Source organism: Salvelinus sp. IW2-2015, unplaced genomic scaffold (assembly GCF_002910315.2).
Source record: "Salvelinus sp. IW2-2015 unplaced genomic scaffold, ASM291031v2 Un_scaffold1093, whole genome shotgun sequence".
NCBI lineage: Eukaryota > Metazoa > Chordata > Actinopteri > Salmoniformes > Salmonidae > Salvelinus > Salvelinus sp. IW2-2015.
Window position 1 is genome coordinate 64,887 of NW_019942724.1, and position 9,186 is coordinate 74,072.

Here is a 9,186-nt window from a genome sequence, read left to right on the forward strand (position 1 = left end):
ATGTGTTTCCTGGCCACCACTCCACCTGGACTTGAACAGCCTCTATGGACCAGGTCCACCTCTATAAGGCAGCAGTGCCCACTTTGCCCGACTTTCTAAAGAAATCCGCTCACAAACGCGCCCCAACACTTCACACAGGAGCAACAGATCAATTAGACACCGCCACCCAAGACCAGCGAGACCACCTCCAATGACTGCAGGACCCACCCCGTGGTACATAGAGGACCACGCCAAGGACTTACATCAACCCAGCACCCCAAACACATCCCACCCCTACCCAACCAATCATACACCCCCCCCAATCAACCGATGCCCCACACCCCATTTTAGGCCCCTCAGATCAGAAACCTATGCGCACTCCCTGCCCACCCCATGCAACCCACCCCCGCAAGAGGCATCAATATGGAAGTCACAATACGCCCAGGTATGTTGGCGGCAAAAAGGCCTCAACCACCACTCTTACACTCGCTCCAAGCAACGGCATGTTAACCAGATGCTCAGCGGCTCTGCTCACACTATACTGGCCTGAGGCCGAAACGCACACCGGCCAACAACATTGGACACTTATGGAACAAAAAGCTTCACTATATCATCCGGACATATTCCAAGGCGCTGAGGTCATCTGCCTTTGGCCTAAAGAGCAGGAACCCGGATTCACCAAAGAAATCGGTATATGCAGACAATTGTCGATCCTGCCAAGAAACATGGTATAGCGGAGGAGGAACCCCACTGGTTGCCTCTAGGTACAGATGGGCTGGTAGTGTCCCATTCCACCAAACTTACAGATGCTGAGAAACAGGGAAGGGACTCAGGGGGAATGCTAATTTGGTATAGAGACAGACCTAACTCACTTCCATTAAATTAATCAAAAACAGGAACATTTTTACCATTTGGCTAGAAATCAAAAGGAAATTATTTAACTACAGGAGAAAATGTCCTCCCTGTGTGGCTACCCTTATATTCCCCACTAGAATCCCCATACCTTTAATAAAAGACAGCTTCTCCATCCTGGAGGGGGAAAATCAATCATTTTCCAGGCCCAGACATGTATTAGTCTGTGGCGACCTAAATGCCAGAACTGGACAAGAACTGACACCCTCAGCACACAGGCGGACAATACACCTGCTGCAGGTGACAGCATTCCCTCCCCCATATGCCCCCTAGGCACAACTATGAGCAACATAACCAACAAAAACGGCTCACAACTCCTGCAGCTCTGTCGCACGCTGGGTATTGTACATAGTCAATGTAGGCTTCGAGGGGACTCTATGGTAGGTTTCACCTATAGCTCATCCTTGCAAGTAGCACTGATTAGTTATTACTGAGGTGAACCCCTGTCTATTAGTTATTACTGAGGTGAACCCCTGTCTATTAGTTACTACTGAGGTGAACCCCTGTCAGAAACAGTTACTACTGAGGTGAACCCCTGTCAGAAACAGTTACTACTGAGGTGAACCCCTGTCAGAAACCGTTATTACTGAGGTGAACCCCTGTCAGAAACCGTTATTACTGAGGTGAACCCCTGTCAGAAACAGTTACTACTGAGGTGAACCCCTGTCAGAAACAGTTACTACCGAGGTGAACCCCTGTCAGAAACAGTTACTACTGAGGTGAACCCCTGTCAGTAACAGCTATAATAACCACTATCCCAAAGCTTTCCATTTTGGTTTTCCAGGTTTTCATATTTCCTTTCTTTAGGCCTTCACTGATTTAATTGAGTTAGCTTGTTCACAAAAATGACTTGCTATTTTATTTGTTGGTAATATTTTATTCATTTAAAATTGGTAAGTCAGTTAAGATTAAGAACAAATTCTTATTTACAATGACGGCCTACCAAAAGGCAAAAAGGCCTCCTGCGGGGATGGGGGCCTGGGATTAAAAATGAAAAATAAATACAATATAAATATAGGACATAACACATATCACAACAAGAGAGACAACTCTACACTACATAAAGAGAGACCTAAGACAACAACATAGCAAGGCAGCAACACATGACCACACAGCATGGTAGCAACACAACATAACAACAACATGGTTGCAACAAAACATGGTAGCAGCACAAAACATGGTAGCAGCACAAAACATGGAAAAACATTATTGGGCACAGACAACAGTACAAAGGGCAAGAAGGTAGAGACAACAATACATCACACAAAGCAGCCACAACTGTCAGTAAGAGTGTCCGTGATTGAGTCTTTGAATGAAGAGATTGAGATAAAACTGCCCAGTTAAGCGTTTGTTGCAGCTCGTTCCAGTCGCTAGCTGCAGCGAACTGAAAAGACGAGCAACTCAGGGATGTGTGTACTTTGGGGACCTTTAACAGAATGTGACTGGCAGAACAGGTGCTGTATGTGGAGGATGAGGGCTGCAGTAGATATCTCAGATTGTGGGAAGTGAGGCCTAAGAGGGTTTTATAAATAAGCATCAACCAGTGGGTCTTGCGACATGTATACAGAGATGACCAGTTTACAGAGGAGTATAGAGTGCAGTGATGTGTCCTATAAGGAGCATTGGTGGCAAATCTGATGGCCGAATGGTAAAGAACATCTAGCCGTTCGAGAGAAGCCTTACCTGTCGATCTATAAATTATGTCTCCATAATCTAGCATGGGTAGGATGGTCATCTGAATCAGGGTTAGTTTGACAGCTGGGGTGAAATAGGAGCGATTACGATAGAGGAAACCAAGTCTAGATTTAACTTAAGCCTGCAGCTTTGATATGTGCTGAGAGAAGGGCAGTGTATCGTCTAGCCATACTCCTAAGTACTTGTATGAGGTGACTACCTCACACCTCTAAACACTCAGAGGTAATAATAACACCTTTGGGAAGAGGGGCAGTCTTCGTAACAAACTACATGACCTTTGTTTTGTAGGTGTTCAGAACAAGGTCAAAGGTAGAGAAAGCTTGATGGACACTAAGAAAGCTTTGTTGTAGAGCATTTAACACAAAATCCAGGGAGGGGCCAGCTGAGTATAAGACTATATCATCTGCATAAAAATGGATGAGAGAGAGCTTCCTACTGCCTGAGCTATGTTGTTGATGTAAATTTAGAAGAGCGTGGGGCTTAGGAACGAGCCTTGGGGTACTCCCTTGGTGAGGGGTACTCCCCTGTCTCCCCAGAAAGGAGAGACAGGTTATTAAAAAGGTTGGAGATAGGCTTGGCGATGATACGGACAGCAACCTCGAAGAAGAAAAGGTCAAAACCATCTGACCCAGATGATTTTTTTGGGGTCAAATGTAAGGAGCTCCTTTAGCACCTCGGACTCAGTGACTGCCTGCAGGGAGAAACTTTGTAGCGGGGCAGGGGAAAAAGAGGGAGAAGCATCTGGGATAGTCGCATTAGAAGGGGCGGGAGATGAGGAAATGTTGGATGGGCAAGGAGGCATGTCTGAGTCAAATAGGAATCCTGACTTAATGAAGTGGTGAGTAAAGAGCTCAGCCCTGTGCTTCTTGTCAGTAACAACCGTATCATCAACATTAAGGGACATGGGCAGCTGTGAGGAGGAGGGTTTATTCTACAGGTCTTTAACCGTTTTCCAAAACTTCTTGGGGTTAGACCCACAGAGAGAGAAGTCCTTCTTCAAGTAACTTCAACTAACTCCGGATAGCCACTGTGACCTTATTTCTCATTTGCCTGAATGATAGCCAGTCAGCCTGAGTTTGCGTGTGCCGAGCATTTCGCCAAATGCAATTCTTGAGGTGGAGTAACTCTGCAAAATCACGGTCGAACCAGGGGATAAACCTGTTTTTAATTCTCATTTTCTTTATGGGGGCGTGTTTGTTAACAATACAACTGAAAATATAACAAAATAAGGTCCAAGCGTCTTTGACAGAGGGGGATCATGCTGTTTCTATACCAATTTACAGAGGCCAGGTCATGAAGGAAGTCTTGCTAATTAAAGTTTTTTAGCAAGCGTTTATGACAAATCAGGACAGGTCGTTTCACTGAGCAGCCATTATGAACACAGGCTGTAAAACAGTGATCACTAAGGTCATTACAGGAAACACCAGACTGGTACCTATCAGGATTATTTGTGAGGATAACATCGAGGAGAGTAGCAATTTCTGGGTGTTTGGAGTCATACCTTGTGGGATTGGTAAAAATCTGAGAAAGATTTGGGGAGTCCCATGGCTTTAGGACTTGGTCAGGTGGTTTAAGCATGTCCCAGTTTAGGTCACCTAGCAGGACAAATTCAGACTTAGGTTCAGAGGCCAGGAGAGAGCTTAGGGCAGGTAGGGTACAGTGCGTTGCTGATGGAGGACGATAGCACCCAGCATCAGTCAACGAAGAGCTTTTTGAAAGTTTAATGTTTAAAACCAGCAAATCAAATTGTTCGGGGACAGACTTGGTGGAGACAACCGAGCACTGAAGGTGATCCATGGTAAGGATCGCCACTCCCCCACCTTCGGAAGACCTGTCTTGCTGAAAAAGGTTATAACCAGAAAGGTTAACATCAGTATTCAAAACACTCTTCCTTAACCAAGTCTCAGTAATGACCAACACATCTGGATTGGAGCTGTGAACCCACACTTTCAATTGATCCATTTTAGGTAATAATCTTCTAGTGTTAACGTGCAGAAAACTCAGGCTTTTACGAGAGCAGAAAACAGTGAAACAGATATCAGAGCACAAGTCAGAATTGGGGCTAGCAACAGTAGGTGGGCCAGGGTGTACATGCACATTTCCAGATATCATCAACAGTAATACAATCAGGGCACGGCAGAGGACAGGGAGAGCTCGGCAGTGCTGATTTATGACATCTGAATGTGCATCAGATGGCAACAAGATCATGTTATACAGCAATTTCGTCAGGTAACATGAATACAAAGCCAGCGAGAGGTGGTTAAAATAGGATGTGAGGCCAAAAGTCTGTGTAACCAATAGAGAGTCAGAGTCCCGAGATTGGGAACAAACATAGTCTGTCCCACGTTTGGGTAAAGAACGTTTGTAGTCAACAAAGTATGCAGGAGTCATGAGGCAAATAGCAAAATAGCAAAACGCACAAGAACATTTTTTTATATCTTACAACTTGGGGCTAGCCATTGTAAGTTCAGACTCGCTCGCCCCAACAGTGCTTGTGTTCTGGAGGCGAGTGAAAGGTCGGGAGAGAGGGGAGTGTGGTGGGGGTATCTGTACCAGACAGGGGAGACAAGCCAGGGTAGACGGTAAACAGATCGCCAGGTGGAATCCAAGCAGCAGTGCAGCAGGCAACGGGAGTTGGTTTCACACCCGCTTGGGAGAAGCTTTAATTTCTGGAGGAAGATTTCTTGCAGAAAATGTCAGTGAATTTTCTTTGAACAGCAGGAGGGGGCTTCAGAGGATGCTTCAAAGACTCCTGACACTTATTGTGCCCAAAGGCCTGGTCATCTTTTACTTCACACCTTAATGCTAATTTAATCTGTATCTGGTCTGTCCTTGCAAGCCTGGGAGCCTTAACTCAGACTTCAGTCCCCATAAAGTAAAATATATCATTGTAATGTAGTCTCTTTTTCTTTTTTTCTTTTTTCTTTTTCTTCTTGGCTTTCAAAACAGCATCAGACCAAACAATAGTCACTCAGTTCCAGGTTGGATGGTGTCCTCAGGTCTCTGCTAGAGCACTCTCCGTATAGCTTGGGAAAAGGAAGCCATGGAAGCAGTAATCTCTCCGTTTAATTCTGGTGAAAATTAGTTTGTAGGTTTGGAGTTTTGATCTGGATACGAAGGCCATGCTGTGGAGGGTAGCATCCTGCATATGTACCTGCCGGAAAATCCAAGTTTATCTAACTCCAAATCTATCCTTCTGTAAAAAAATATTGAGAAATGTGAGCGCTCACATGCAGCTGAGTCTCTCTCTCTGAGGGGGGTGAGAGAGACATATAAGGCTGAGTCTCTCTCTCTCTCTCTGAGGGGGGTGAGAGAAACATATTAAGGCTGAGTCTCTCTCTCTCTGAGGGGGGTGAGAGAAACATTAAAGGCTGAGTCTCTCTCTCTCTGAGGGGGGTGATGAGAAGAACATATAAGGCTGAGTCTCTCTTCTCTGAGGGGTGAGAGAAACATATAAGGCTGAGTCTCTCTCTCTCTCTCTGAGGGTGAGGGAGAGACATATAAGGCTGAGTCTCTCTCTCTGAGGGGGGTGAGAGAGACATATAAGGCTGAGTCTCTCTCTCTGAGGGGGGTGAGAGAGACATATAAGGCTGAGTCTTCTCTCTCTCTCTCTCTCTGAGGGGGGTGAGAGAGACATATAAGGCTGAGTCTCTCTCTCTCTCTCTGAGGGGGTGAGAGAGACATATATAGGCTGAGTCTCTCTCTCTCTCTCTGAGGGGGTGAGAGAGACATATTAAGGCATGAGTCTCTCTCTCTCTCTCTCTGAGGGGGGTGAGAGAGAGACATATAAGGCTCATTAAAATTATGTAGCCCATGAATAAGTAAATATGTGAACAAGAGTACATTATGAACATATCTAATGATGGGGAGGGAAATAAAAGCTTTAAAGCATCTGAGGACTCTTGTCTCCCCCTTTGAAAGCCTAACAGGAAGGTTTCTACCCATCACTTGTAATGGTATGTGTTGAGGGGGTGAAGTGGGAGATGTTGTGGGTTCATTTTGGGGGCCGTTAGATTGTTACTCAGTTTGCTGGGAGCAAAGAGTCGTCATAATGATCATATTCATCATCATCATCATCATCATCGTAGTAGGCGCCAATACGCATTAAACCAGAAAAAAGCACATTATTGTTATCCTATTGTGTGAAATCCAGTGTATATGAATGATTCCAATATATATGAATAAATCTGGTGTATTATGATGAATCCAGTGTATAGAATGAATCCAATATATATGAATAAATCTGGGTGTATACGAATAATCCAGTGTCTATGAATGAATCCGGTGTATATGAAAAATATACACTATGCCTCCTTGATCTGTTGATCCTGCCTCCTGATGCTAACCTGCCTCCTGATTGGGTGCCCCGCCTCCTGATGCTAACCTTGCCTCCTGATGATGACCTGGCTCCTGATGTGACCTGCCTCCTGATGTGACCTGCCTCCTGATGGTACCTGCCTCCTGATGGTTACCTGCCTCATGATGGGTATCTTGCCTCCTGATGGTAACCTGCCTCCTGATGGTTACCTGCCTCCTGATGGTTACCTGCCTCCTGATGGTTTACCTGCCTCCTTGATGGTTACCTGCCTCCTGATGGTTCCCTGCCTTCTGATGGCTAACCTGCCTCCTGATGGTGACCTGCCTCCTGATGGTGCCCGCGCCTCTCTGATGCTAACCTGCCTCGATGATGACCTGCCTCCTGATGGTGACCTGCCTCCTGATGGCTGACCTGGCCTCCTGATTGATGTACCTGCCTCCTGATGGTTACCTGCCTCATGATGGGTATCGCCTCCTGATGGTAACCTGCCTTCCTGATGGTTTACCTGCCTCCTTGTGATGCGTTACCTGCCTCCTGATGGTTACCTGCGCCTCTGGATGGTTACCTGCCTCCTGATGTCCTCTCCTTCCTGCCTCTGATGACCGCCTCCTGTAACCTGCCTCCTGATGTAACCTGCCTCCTCGATGGTTGACCTGCCTCCTTTGATGTGTACCTGCCTCCTGATTTAGTGCCTGCCTCCTGATGCTGTATACCTGCCTCCTGATGGTTACCTCCTCCTGATGGTGTACCTGCCTCCTGATGGACCTTGCCTCCTTGATGCGTTACCTGCCTCCTGTGATGGTTTACCTGCCTCATGCCCCATGGGTTATTCTGCCTCCTGATGGTAACCTGCCTCCTGATGGTTACCTGCCTCCTGATGGTTACCTGCCTCCTGATGGTTACCTGCCTCCTGATGGTTACCTGCCTCTTGACAGTTACCTGCCTTCTGATGGTACCTGCTTCCTGATGGTTACCTGCCTCATGATGGTTATCCTGCCTCCTGATGGTAACCTGCCTCCTGATGGTAACCTGCCTCCTGATGGTGACCTGCCTCCTGATGGTGACCTGCCTCCTGATGGTTACCTGCCTCCTGATGGTGACCTAACTCCTGATGCTAACCTGCCTCCTGATGCTAACCTGCCTCCTGATGGTTACTTGCCTCTTGACGGTTACCTGCCTTCTGATGGTTACCTGCCTCCTGATGGTTCCCTGCCTCCTGATGGTTACCTGCCTCTTGATGCTAACCTGGCTCCTGATGGTTACCTGCCTCTTGACGGTTACCTACCTTCAGATGGTTACCTGCCTCCTGATGGTTACCTGCCTCCTGATGGTTACCTGCCTCCTGATGCTAACCTGCCTCCTGAGGGTTACCTGCCTCTTGACGGTACCTGCCTTCTGATGGTTACCTGCCTCCTGATGGTATTCTGCCTCCTGATGGTAACCTGCCTCCTAATGGTACACTGCCTCCTGATGGTAAACTACCTCCTGATGGTTACCTGCCTCCTGATGCTAACCTGCCTCCTGATGGTTACCTGCCTCTTGACGGTTAACTGCCTCCTGATGGTGACCTGCCTCCTGATGGTTACCTTCCTCCTGATGGTACCCTGCCTCCTGATAGAAAACTGCCTCCTGATGGTTACCTGCGTCCTGATGGTAACCTGCCTTCTGATGGTTACCTGCCTCCTGATGGTACACTGCCTCCTGATGGTAAACTGCCTCCTGAGGGTGACATGCCTCCTGATGGTAACCTGCCTCCTAATGGTAACCTGCCTCCTGATGGTAACCTGCCTCCTAATGGTACCATGCCTCCTGATGGTAACCCTGTCTCCTGATTGTTACCTGCCTCCTGATGGTAACCTTTCTCCTGATGGTTACCTTCATCCTGATGGTACTCTGCCTCCTGATGGAAAACTGCCTCCTGATGGTTACCTTCCTCCTGATGGTACTCTGCCTCCTGATGGAAAACTGCCTCCTGATTGTGACCTGCCTCCTGATGGTCCCTGCCTTCTGATGGTTACCTGCCTCCTGATGGTAAACTGCCTCCTGATGGTAAACTGCCTCCTGATGGTGACCTGCCTCCTGATGGTACCCTGCCTCCTGATGGTGACCTGCCTCCTGATGGTAACCCTGCCTCCTGATTGTTACCTGCCTCCTGATGGTACCCTGCCTCCTGATGGTTACCTATGACGCGTCTTTGGGAACCTGCGCCTCCTGGATGGCGTCAAGTTTTTTTAAGACTGGCCTCCTGATGGTAGAAAAACTTGCCTGGCTCTAGATCCGTG